At 42.0% G+C, this 13,591-nt stretch overlaps 1 pseudogene; it reads right to left on the bottom strand.

Annotated features, from left to right (window-relative positions):
• Window positions 1-11,266: 11,266 nt before the first annotated feature.
• Window positions 11,267-13,562, bottom strand: LOC110143374 (transcription factor BTF3 pseudogene; annotated as a pseudogene).
• Window positions 13,563-13,591: the final 29 nt, after the last annotated feature.

Raw genomic sequence — 13,591 nt, 5'->3', positions numbered from 1 at the left:
ATTCAGCTAAGGTTGAGAGCCACTATTCTGGATCAGAATAATAATCTCAATTAAGCAACAATAACAATAACAGTAACACTGTGGAGTCAATTTAGGAGAAATCTCCCAGGTTCTATCCACCAGTTCACAAAGGTTATTAGCAAAGAAACTGCCTCCATGAAATAGTTGACTGTAGTATCCATGCGTGGAATTCCAGGAAATAACACAAAGATGAAAGTTTACATGAGAACTGATATGGTTTGAATGCTATAATTTGTTGGGTAAACTTACTGGATCCTTTCTTGGATTATTATTTTGTCCACCCTAATGTTTTTACTCTGATCACCTTGTATGATAATCAGCACATTAAGAACCTATAATCTCCATCTTTTCATCCATTTTTCAAACATTTATTGAATACTTACTATGTGGAGTTGCAGAGTAAAAATGGTCCTGGCTCACAAGGAGTTTATAATCAAGTGATAAAATAGACACAGGCCAAACAAACCAAAATCCTATAATACTAAGCTTCACATGTTAAATGATAGTCAAAGTGTATATGAGGCCTTATTCGTAGTTGCTGAAAAGTTGAAACAGTCCAAATGTCCATCAGTTGATAAATGGATAAATAACATGTGGTATGTCTACACAATAAGCTATCTATCACTCAACAATAAAATGGAATGAAGTACTGATACATACTACAACATGGATGAATTTTAAAAAAATTATGCTAAATGAAAGAATCCAGTCATAACCACATACTGTATGATTCTATTTACATAAAATATCCTAAATAAGCAAGTCTATAGAGATAGAAAATAGATTAGTGGTTGCCTAAGGCTGGGGGCTTGTCGGGGAGGAGTGGGGAGGAACTGTTAGCGGGTACAGGGTTTCTTTTGGGGTTGATTAAAATGTTTTAAAATTGTGGTGATGGCTGCACAACTCTGTGACTATTCTAAAAGACCATTAAATCATATACTTTACATGAGCGAATTGTATGAGAATCATATCTCAGTAAAGTGTATACATATATATATGTGTGTGTGTGTGTGTATATATATGTGTGTGTATATATATATATATATATATATATGTGGCTACTGCTAGGTCCCTTCAGTTGTGTCTGACTCCTTGTAACTCCATGGACTGTAGCCTGCCGTTCCTCTGTCCATGGGGTTCTCCAGGCAAGAATACTGGAGCGGGTTGCCTTGCCCTCCTCCAGAGGATCTTTCCAACCCAGGGATCGAACCTGCATTTCCTCAGCATCTCCCACATTGGCAGGCAGGTTCTTTGCCACTAGCACCATGTAGGAAGTCCGTGTGTGTGTGTGTGTGTGTGTGTGTGTGTGTATACAGTGCTATATAGACTTAATGAGAAGAGTGGTTAATTAATTTGGACTGGAAGAGGGTAGTAGAAAATTTCCTGGAGGAAATGGCATTTGAGCTCAGTCAAAACAGTGATTTTTGTAAGGAGGGAAGACATGCTCAAAGATAGTTGAGTGATGATACTTTTATGCAAAGGCAAGTTATCTGGAAAAGATGCAGTTTGGGATGCATGAAGGGTACAGTCGATGGGGGCTAGATGCACGGCGTTCACTACCATACTTGTTCTACTACTGGTTTCGTTTTTATAGAACTGTGACTGGTTTGTGCGTGGTTTGATTATGGCTGTGATTTGGAAGGGTAATTGAAGGTGGTGCTGAGGTGGCTGGGAGATGGGGTGGGAAGGCAGTGAGCAGGGCAGACCATTTAGGTGGCTAGTTTAGTGCGTGTAGACAAGAAATGGTGCAGCCCTCAACTCTGACAGCAGCAGTGAGCACTGAAACAAGGACAGATTTGAGAAAACATTTAAGAAGTAGAATCATAGAATTTTGTGACACTGGGGAGTAGGTGAGAAGGCACAGGATATATACAACAGGGTATCTTGGGCCACAGAAAGGCTGGGTCCTTTTATATAATTTAGAATCATAATTCATATTGTTGAAATAACACCAACCAGCCAAATTGTAGCTCTTTAACACCTTGTCAACAAGGGTTTGATTACAGAGATTCTTCCATTTCTTAACAAAGGAATGTATATTGTGAATAAAGGGTGGCTGGAAAAGAAATGCTATCCCCTCATTCTGGGAGCTCATTGGAATCAGACCTCGCCACCTTAGAGGTGAAGCAGGCACATATGGCCTGTTGAATGACTAAGTATTTATTTACCTCTTGCTCAGATAACTTCCCTGGAAACCCTTCCCTCGGTGTGAGCAGCTTGGATTTACTGCCAGGGCAACACCTCCCCTCCAACGCCCACGCTGCCTCTCGGCTCTGCCCTCACCAGCGGGTGTTCGCAAGCAGCGTTCTGTTTTGCTTCTAATGAGAGCACAGCCTCTGAAAAGCATAGGCTGAATGTACCACACATTTGTCACTTTCACTTACCAGTGTTCTTACAGGGGAGATCTGAGACTGTGGGAGTCTTAAGGATGATGAAGTTTGCTTTTCCTCATATTTGTGCAGGGCCCCACCTATGTTTTCCATTAGAAGGAGGGCAGCCAGGTCCCGGGCAAGGTCAAAATCGACCAAGTCTCTCCCACTGCCTGGTATTGGCTATGCTCACTGGAGGTCTCCTTTGGAGGCTTTGGAAGGCGTTGCAATGACACTGCCTGCTGTCAGCTGAAGTTGGGAACAGCGTTTCTGATAAGTGCCTTACATGAGTTTAACCAAGCAGGGAGCGCGCGCCACTTAGAACACCGCTTGCTGACATGCGCCCTTATCTGTGCCTGCCAGTGAACGATGGCTGCAAGGGGCTGTGTTCCGTCACAGTTTTTAGCAGAGCTAATTGCAGCAGTCTCCGACGGGAGGAAGCCCAACAGAGGCCTCTAAGGGTCTTTCGTCACACATTCAAACTTTGGTTTTGCAGGTAAGCAATGGAAACAGGCCCCTTGGGGGACCTTTAAACAACAGTTCTCTGCAGCTGTGAACACAGATCTATCTTCACTCCTCAGTTGGTGAGGGATCACGTTCAATAGAAAACCTCCAAAGGGAAAAGGAGGAAAGGGAGGCTGAAAGCTGGTAGGGTGACTGTTCTGGATTAAATGAAAGCAGAACTGAGTATCATTCCTTGGGCCTCCTTTGACTGGCTGCATGACCTGATGGAGGCCACTTCCGCTTTCTGGGCCTCACTGTTTTCATCTCAAAGATAAAGATAATAATAGTGGCCCTATTTATATCTCAGGATTTCTGAGAAGGAAAAGAAAAACATATGTTAAAAATAAAAGTTGGGGGAACATAGAAAATATGATATAACTCTAGGTAGTGTAGCTTATTTCCTGTCGCTTGTTCCACATTTTACTTAGAAATGATGAAAGGGAACAAGAAAAAAAAAGCCTGGCCTGTTGTAGAATCTCACACTACATTTTCAGATACCTCTGAGTGATTCTGTGGTTTGCTTGTCTTCAGATTTGCCTCTCCCTCCTCAGAGCACCAATTCTGGTGTAAACTCATCTTCAGTTTGAGGGTGGAGAAGACCCCAGGAATGTAAAGAGCCAAGGGTCTACAGCTACCTGGTCATGAATTGCAATGTCACCTCCTGAAGCCCAAGTCCCAAAGGCCTCCTCTCTCCCCTCCCTGAGACACTCGATTCCAGGGGACGTCAGCCCTGAATGAGTCACACAGTCAAACTGGGGCTCCAGGAGATACTTTTAGGATAGAATTGAAAAGAATTTGTAATGTACTCCGAACATGTCTCAGTCTGGATCTCTAACTACAGTCTTGTTCTTGCTGGAAACCACAGCACACCTCTAACCAAGCAAGACACATCTACTTATCTGATGGTGCTGTCATTGATAGACTGGGATCATATTATGGATTTGGCAGGGAGGAAAAAGATTTATTTCCAAGAGTTGAAGATTTATCTTTTCTGCCTATGCAAAACCAGTCAAAGCATTAAAAAATATCAATGAAAAGTGATCATGTTTTGTGAGCAGGAGGAACCAATCTTAACTTCAAAATTATACAGAGTATTTTTAAGTATCCCAAATTCATGGTTTAAAAAAAAAAGGTTTGACTCTTCCCAATCCAGGAATCGAACTGGGGTCTCCTGCATTGCAGGCAGATTCTTTACCAGCTGAGCTCCCAGGGAAGCCCCTGATAACAGGATACCAGCAGAATTATCTGCCCCCTTATGATGAAGTGCTATCTCCATTTAAATGAATGCCTTACAGAGAATGCTTAAATTTCCCCCTTTCTTTCTTCTCCCCATCATTTAGCTTTTTCCAATATTCAGCAAAACTAAAAAGTCTAAACAGGGAATTGCACATAATTGTAGGCTCTGCACCACTGGCAAGGTGATGCGTCTTCCTAAGTCTTTGTAATCATCTGTTCCACTCTTCCTTCCTCCTCCTGGAAAATTTACTTAGGGTGACTATTGTTGTTGTTTAGTCATTAAATCATGTCCTATTCTTTGCAGTCTATGGATGGTAGCCTTCCAGGTCCCTCTGTCCATGGGATTTCCCAGGCAAGAATACTGGAGAGGGTTGCCATTTCCTCCTCCATAGAGTGATTGTAGTATCCTTTATTTCTCTTGAAGGCATCCTTTTGACTTCACTTTGTGTACAGGCTATAAAACATATCAAGAAGTGAAATACTGTATTTTTCATGTAGTCACAATATATACAAATAGAAAATACCACCTTCAATGAATAGAACAAAAGGGAGGAGGGATGATCTCTAAATTCAGTTTTATCTATCAAAGTCATTTGTTAAGGTAAAGAAATTAAAAAAAAAAAAAAAACTTTTGTAATTCAAAGGTCATGGCCTGCATCTGCCTGCTGGGAGATTGTTTTCTGCTATTAGGTGAGAACTCAGTGGCATCCTTTGTCCTCTCAACATTTTCTTTATTATTGGATTAGAGAAATGTGACATTGTTAAAAACTCTAACTTGGAAATGCTTCACAGAGCAGGATCCTTGCCAAATTCAGGAGTCTTGCTAGTTTTCAAGACGAGAGCTATCATGCAGAACAGAAGGCCGATACTGGAAGTCAGCAATCACAATGGGAATAAATCCCACAAACTGTGGTTTCCGAATGTCTTAATCTTCTCCAATCTTAAAAGAGTGATGCTGGCTTTACTTTGAAGAGAAGTAAGGGACAGGTGGACTTATTAATAATTCCTGAATTTTAGCTCTTCTGCCAGCGACCTAGCTCTTCTGGATCTTCCCAATTTCTAATGCCTCTTTATTACCCAGATTATAAATAGATGCCCATTTTCTCTTCTCGACATTAAATTCATAACAAAGAACGTACAAGACCATCTTCCTTACCTGGTCAGGCTATAGGTTGTCCTGAAAAAGGGAATTTCTCAGCTGATATTTAACCTAGTCTCATGTTTAACCCAGTTTTGAGGGGAGTGTTTCTTACAATTTGTTTCTCCTGCTTTGGTGGGCAGAGCATGGGTTGACCTTGTCAGGAGGACATGGAATCATTGCTGGGGTCTGTTCAATGCAGTGCTGCTGTAAGGCCATCAGTGTTTCTCAGGGGAGTCGGGTCACATTGGTACATGGTGAGTAGCACAATGAGACCTTAGGCAGAATTTGCCTTTAACTTGTGCCTTTTCTACTTCTTGTTTCTGAATCATTAAAATCCTAAATTGATATTATGCTGTGTACCCTGTTTCTGAGGGTAGAAAGCTTTCCACCAGCAAGAGTTCAAATACAACATTTGGTGTGAGACACTGGATTCTCTTGTGGTGTCTAAATCTATTGGCAGCCACTGCTTGTATGAGTTGCTCTCCATCTTCTGTATGACTTTAGTATTTCCCCCCTTTCCTGAAATTACATGCTCTTTCAGGCTTTAGAATTTAGAAGTCCTGTGGCTTGGGTAGTCATCCTTTTTGAACCTGAGAGGGGAGGCTAAGTGTAAAGCATCAGGGCCGAAATTGAAGACTGGCCAGATGAGGCCATTCTCTGTTGAATCAGTGGTTGGTGTGGCTTCCTGTGTTAATGGAGAAGTATAAGATCTGTGCCAGGTGCAGGATTTCGGGTCACAGTTTCAAAGTATTCTGGTCTCTGTGATGAGCAGGAGTCGGGTCTGTTGCATGTCTGCAGATGAGAATGTGGTGCTGTGGTCCACTTACCAGTGGCAGAGTTGCACTGGGAGCCCCTGAATTCTTCTCTCCAGCTGCTTAACTCTTCTAAGATAGGTTGAAGCTTATAGTGCTTCCCAACACTGCTTACCATTTTGAGGATTTGAGCTCATCAGTTAATCAGGCCTTCAGCGCTTCTCTGATGCTTTTTCTTAGAGGATTAATTGAGGTATGTATGAAAACTTCCTGGAAGTTAGTCTGCCATCTCTTCTGAACCTCCCACTCATCATCCATATGTAGTTTTCTTTGTCTGTGTCTTCCTCCCACCAAAATTGTTCTCTGTAAGGTCAAGTTACCTTTTTGTATTAGTTTCTTATTGCTCCTGTAACAAATTACCAGAGTTGTTGGCTCAAAACAACACAAGGTTATTCTGTGACAGTTCTCTAGGCCAGAAGTCTGAAATCAGTTTAACTGAGCTAAAGTCAAGAGGCTGGCAGGACTTGCCCTTTCTGAAGTCTCTAGGGGAGAATCTGTTTCTTTGCCTTTTCTAGCTTCTGGAGGCCACTTGCATTCTTTGGCTTAGGGCCCCTTTCTTGCATCACTCCAACCTCTTGTTTCCACTGGCACATTTCCTACCTCCTCTCTGCAGTCAAATCCCTCTCTTTGTGCCTTTCATAAGGACACTTGGGGTTATGTTTAGAACCCACATGATAGTCCACAATCATTTCCTCATTTCAAGATCCTTAATTACATCTTCAATGTCCTTTTTCCATATTCGGTACCATTCACAGATTCCAGGGATTAGTTACTAGGTATTTGGAGGCCATTTTTTCAACTACTGTAGCATTGATTTCCTAATGTTCAAACCCAGTGTCTTCTTTTTATTCCCATCCTTGCTCAAATGACATTTGATACTGTCAGTTACTCTGGGAAAAACTGCTCCTCTGACCTCAAGATATGGGTTATTTTGTTCTTCTTGTTTGATATTATTTTGTCTCTCCTTCTAGAATGCAAGCTCCTGAGTAGAAATTTAGGCTCTCTTGTTTCTAAGCTCTATCCCCAGTGATTAGAATAGTCTCTACTACTATCAAAGAGATAGTAGTACTACATACTACTACTATGAAAGAGATTGAATAATACTAATTGGATGAACTTTCCCACTCATAGTTCTATCACATCTCATTCTTATTTTTCTTCAGTGGTCCTTCCTCTGCCCATTCAGTCAAGATTGGTGTTCCCTTCAGGACTTGGTGTTAGTCTACTTTTCTCCTTGCATGCCAGGTAGATGCAGTCCCAACCACATCCAACCATATCCTGGGGGCTCCCAAATCTGTACAAGCCCAGACCTCCGATTTGAACTTCCAACTTTAATCTTTAATTTGGATTTCCCACAAGCATGGCAAATTCCCCATGTCCCATCCTTCCCATCCACCAAGTACCACCAAAAACTAACCTCCCCTTCCCCTTATAGTCTCTCTCAGGGAATGGGAAGTACCAGGATTTACTTAATAGCCACAGCACGAAGACTGGGAACCATACCAGACTTCATACTTTCTCTCTGCTCACTCTTCCCCTATCCGCTCCAGTCAGTCATGAAGTTGTGTCAACCTGACTGCTAAATATCTCCTGATATCTCTTTCTGTCTAACTTGCATTGCCATGGTTCAAGTCCTCGTCACTCCCACAATAGGAGATAAATGAACTTACCAAACTGTTCCTCTTGACTTCTCCTGAATATGGTAGAATGACATACTCTTTGCTTGTGTACCAGAGCTGCTGATCCCCATTCATGCTCTCAGTCCCTGCTGAGTGGGCAGTGACTATAATTTGCATCACATGATCTTGGTCCCCATAGCTGATTGGGCTAGGGATGGGTACCTGATCCAAGGGTGGTTCTTGCTATAGGCTTGATCAGCCAACATATTACTTGAGTGGCTGGTTGCAAAATACAAGCTGGTCAAGTTCCTTCTTTGGAGGAACTTCCAGAATAGAGAAGCTGAGAGACTGGGATCACTGCATTGCTGAATAGAAGGGTCAGTTGGAATGACGGGTGTGAGCAAGCTATGGTTATGAGAAAGCAGATTCTGTACCTAAGGAGGGAAGCCAGTGAGCAAGATGAGAACAGGGCAAGAAAGAAGCTGAGGCACTGTGAGCAGGGTGCTGCCTCAGTTTCTACTATCCTTTTTTTTTTAAAAAAAAAATCATTTATGTTTAATACAATTTTAAAGATTCATGTTAATCCAGTGCTTTATTTTTCTAGTTTTTACCGAGATACAGTTGACATACAGAATCATGTTGATTTACATACATCATGAAGTGATTACCACAATAAGTTTAGTGAATATTCATCATCTTATATAGATACAAAAAACTGCAGAAATACAAATGTTCTTCTTGTGCTGAGAACTCTTAGGATTTACTCTCTTAACACCTTTCGTATGTGACATCCAGCACTGTTAATTGTATTTATCATGTTGTACATTACATCTCTGTAAAAGCCTGGTGGTTCTTTAAGAGTAACTCCCGGGGCCTGTCCCTACTCTCATTCCTATTGTCAGAGTTTCAGGAGTCGTGACATTATTATAAACAAACCAACAACCCTAGTCTGAGTGAACCTGTTTCCTTCAATAAATTGGCCCAAGAGTTATGTGTTCCAGTAAGCCTTTACCGTGTTCTGATGAGACATCTGGAAGAAAGCAGCGCTGTAACCAAAAGCAGCAATGTGCAGTCCCAAACCCAGTGTTCATTCCACTTCATTTTTAAACATTAGTTTAGGAAAAAAAGAGGAGGTTTTTCACTGTTTCCTCTGGGAGTGGGAGAATATTATGAGCTTCTTGTGTCAAAATCAGTCAAGAAATTGATCCCTAAACATAATTTTAGAAAGGAAAAGTAATTGCTGCTACAAATATGATACAAAAATGACTATAATAAGTGACATAACATTGTCTGATGCTTAGCAATGGTGGGATAATTAGATGACATGTTTCCAGAGCGTTGCCTTTCGATTTTCCAGCTGTTGAGACCAGAGGGATTACTGAAGCTCTCCAGGAATCTTAGACATAGGACTGGATTCCTCTCTCAAATAAGCATAATTAAATTCATTGAAGATCTATCGGTAAAAAACATTAGGTACATGCAATCAATGCTCTGAATATGGAATACAATTAGAAAGCATGTTTATTTATGTTTCCCTCTATCCCTATAAAATGTATTCATTGGGAGTTTCTTCCTCTGTTTAGGGCAAAATAAAAACTAGGTAGTATTAGGACTATTTTGAGCATTCTTAGGCAACAGAAATCTTAGGCAAGCAGTCAATCCTAAGAAAATTAACCCTGAATATTCATTGGAAGGACTGATGCTGAAATTGAAGTTCCAATACTTTGGCCATCTGATGCAAAGAGCCAACTCATTGGAAAAGACCCTGATGCTAGGAAAGACTGAAGGCAGGAGGAGAAGGGGATGGCAGAGGATGAGGTGGTGGGATGGCATCACCAACTCAGTGAACGTGAATCTGAGCAAACTCCTGGAGACAGTGAAGGACAGGGAAGCCTGGCGTGCTACAGTCCATGGGGTCACAGAGTTGGACATAGCTTAGTGACTGAACAACAGGCAACAGAAAATCCTTGGTCACTCTAAATCACCTTTAGTGCATCAATTCCTATGTTGCATAATGTGGAACTTGGTTTAAAATTACGTCTTACCCCAGCGAGAAGGCACGTGTCGTCAGTCAGCTGAGGAAGGAGAAGGTCTTTTCCTGCTTCTGCCAGGTTCTGACCCTTCTGGAGCTGTGGTGCAGACATTTCACAGAGACTTCCGCAGGTTTGTGGGAGGCTGCAATCCTAGCTGGTATCATTCACCTGCTATTTCCTTGATTCAGGCAAATGCGCTCTCCACTTGAGCAGCCACCTTCTTCCTCAGCCCGAGGAACCAGTCTTCTCCCTCCGCTTGGCCTCCTCTGAGGCCTGCCTGTGCCCAAGGCTTTCCCCAGCCCGCCTTCTCTCATGTTTGGCACACATCTGATCCCTGAACATACACCCACCTACCCCTTCTTCCCTGGACAAACTTGGGGCAGCAGCTGTCCTCCTTTACTCCACACCAGAAATGCTTGAAAGCTCTTCTTTCACGTGATTGTCCAAAAGGGAACTAGATCACTGTGTTCTTCCTACCCAGGGACATATATTAGGCTTTCTGATGAATTGCACTTATGTCCCTTGTTCTTGACAATATGTGACCCCAACTTTTTACTTCGGTGGGAAGTGAGAGCATATTTTTCTTTTAAAACATCCTCCAAATATCCTTTCTCTTGTTTGCTTGTTTGAAATCCTAATGTCAGAAATGTGTTGTTTGGATGAAGTCCCTGCAGATCCTCCATGCCTATGATTACAGGGCTATCCTTAAGCAAAAAGTGGTCCAAGAGAACAACCTCCAGGGTCTCTGGCCAGCCCCGATTTCTGAAGGGAACCAGTGGATTCTCTCCCTCTTAGCTCAGCAGAGCCTGAAGCTCTTGGATCAACAGTCCTAGGACACGGGCGTGTAGATTTCAAGTTGCCTGGAGCAGGGAGGGAGGAACACAGGTGCCCAGACACATGAGAGGGCAATCTTGTCTATGGCCCCCTCAGCCCTGGTTGTACGGAAGATGTCAATGTCCTGTAGGGCTCCTCGGGGGACTTCTGAGCTTAGCATGCTTGAGGACTGAGCAGGGCTGGAGTAGAGAGGCCAGATACCTCTGAGGACTCAGGAGCCAGAAGGGCTGATTCTGGGCGAGGGCAGGGAGGAAGGGAGGGCACTGCTGCAGGGAAAACACCACCTTACCTGAGGTCCTTCACAATGTGGACCTCTATCTATTTCATCAGTCTTATGCCCTTCACTTCCCTCCCCTTCATGCCAGCCACACAAAGCCATCTGCCATTTTCTAAATATGCCATGCCCTTCCACACTCTTTTACTCTTCACCTAATTTAAGTCTAATTTTCTGTGATGTCTTCCTGCCACTTTCCCCATCTGGCTGCTGTACCATTTTTCACGTCTCAGCTCCAGCTCTCACAATGCTACATCGTAGTGCTTCGTTAACTTGCCTCTCGCTGCTGCCCGAGACAGTGAGTGTCTCTGAGACAAGGACTGTGCCTGATTCACTTTTATACTCCTACCATCTCCCACTGAGCTTCAGTGTTGTAAGGACTTCTATTAGTTTTCTATTGCTGTGTAAAAAATTACAACAAACTTAGCACTTGAAATAATACACATTTATTATCTCATAGTGTCTGTAGATCAGATGCCTAGATGTCTAGGCATGGTGTGGCTGAATTCTCTGATCAAATTCTCACTGAGCTGAACCCAAGATATAAATAACCCAGGGCTGTGATTCTCACCTGGGTTTCATGGGCCTCTTCTAGATTGTTAACAGGATTCATCTCCTTGAAGCTGTAGGACTGATGTCATTTTCCTACTGGCTGTTTGCCAGGTACTACTCAGCTCCCAGAGGTTGCCCAGTTCCTTGCTTTGTTGGCAGTTCACAACACTGATGTCTGATTCTTTCCAGGCTGGTAGCAGCACATCTTTCTCTTTCTCTCTTTTTTTTTTTCACTAGGCAAGGAATTTTATTATCTTTGTTTCAAATTTATTCTTAGGCTTCTTCAGCTTAATTAGCTGCAAAGAATGAATTGTATATAAGCAAAAACTGAAAAGAGCTGCAGTGTCCAGGGACTTAGGATTAAAAATATTAAGAGATCTAGATTTTATCAGATCCATAAACAAAATTTTAAAAAGCAGTCATAATATAAAATAGCAGCTTCCAGTAACTTCTTCAAGATTTCTTTTCTTCAGAAGTTAACTCAGTTCAGTTTGTTTCACTCTTGGAAGCCTCATCAACATTCTCCACAAGATCAGGGACTTCATCATCATCATCCGCTCCAGTGGCAAGTGGTGCTTTTCCATCCACAGACTGTTTGGGCAGAGCTTCCGCCAGTCTCCTTAAACTGATCAGACTGTCTGTGCCAAGTTGGTTTAAGATGCTGGGGAGCATTTCTGCCAGTTGCTTTGACTCAGCATGGCCTGTAATGGTGAAGGTGTTTGCTGCCAGAGATGCCTGAACTTTAGGGTTGTTAAAGTGGATCACCGTTCCTTGATTTGTGAACATATTCACCTCTTCAGTAACAGAGATATTGTCTACCCCAACTTCTTTAAAAGAGAACTGGTTTTTTTGTCATCTGCTGTGGCTGTTCTATGAGCCACCTTCTTCTTTCTGCAAGCAGTTCCTTTCCCACCAATGCACACTTGTGCCTGCAGTTTGGTGAGTTTCTCTTGATTCATGATAGTTTCTTTCATCTTCTTGGAGCGGAAATGGGGGCGTGCATGGGACTAGGGTTGGTGCTCAGGTGGTCTTGGGCAGATCAGCTGAGGTTAGGCACACACATGCGGGGACGCAAGACGGCAGCTAGAGAGGGAGCAAATCTCTTTGATATCATTTTCTGCAACCAGCCAGAGAGAACCAGGCTGCTTTTAATGGGCTCACCTGATTAGACCAGGCTCACCCTAGTTCATCTTCCTTTTGCCCTGTAATGTAACATAATCACAGCAGGGATATTTCATCCTATCTGTAAGTTTCACCCATATTCAAAAGGGAGAGAATACAAGGGTAAATGGTTCATTAGGGTCCTCCTAGAATTTTGTCTACCATAGGGCTCAATGAGTATTTATAAAATCAAATGACATATGTTCCAAAATTTATAAATTAGGAACACTGACATTCAATTGTAAGGTTTCTTTTTCCTGTTGTTATTTTGGAAGGTTTCTAAAGTTTCTTAATTTGTGTTGGTCCAGAATGGTTAAGAATGCTTTCTCTGAGAGAACACAAGGCCCCCACCCAGGTGGTACTAGAGATGTGGGGTGTGTGGCAAGACCTAGTCTAACATCTGACTGGCTGTGTGACTTAGTTAACTTCCTGAAACTCTGAATGTCAGAGTCCTTTTCGTGTATAAAATGAGGGGGGTAGATCTAAACAATGTCTAAGATTGGCCAGCTTTAGAATTCTCTAATTTCTAAGACTAACTTATACTGATAAAATTAAAATCCAGCTAAGTGACTCACAATACCCAAATTCATTGACATAGTTCACAAAAGAATTTCATTATAGATGAAATTGCAATGATGTGATTTTAAGAGAAAAAGGCAGTTATGTTTCTAAATGAATTGATTCCTCTATCGGCTGAACCTGACTACAAATTAAGAGAACAAAACTACATTTTTAATACTTTACATAAGGTGGTAAAGAGTATCTTGTCTTTAGGTGACATATCTGTTCAGTTATGGTCAGATGTGAATTTTCCCCAAGATATTAAAACCTGACAAAACCACTATCTTAAAATATGCTCAATTAACTCAATTGATAATAACTGAAAAACTCTGAAAGGCAGTACTCAAATATTACAAATCAGTTCACTGACTATGTATAAAATATGTTGAAATCCTTACATACATTTTGGGCTTCAAGCCTTTTGTTTTTCTCAAATGGAATGTCTTTGGCTAGGATAGTTTATTCTCTTCTGTC

Source organism: Odocoileus virginianus, chromosome 3 (genome assembly GCF_023699985.2).
Source record: "Odocoileus virginianus isolate 20LAN1187 ecotype Illinois chromosome 3, Ovbor_1.2, whole genome shotgun sequence".
Classification (NCBI taxonomy): Eukaryota; Metazoa; Chordata; class Mammalia; order Artiodactyla; family Cervidae; genus Odocoileus; species Odocoileus virginianus.
The sequence above is the reverse complement of the archived record's forward strand: the minus strand, read 5'-3'. Positions and strand labels throughout refer to the sequence as shown.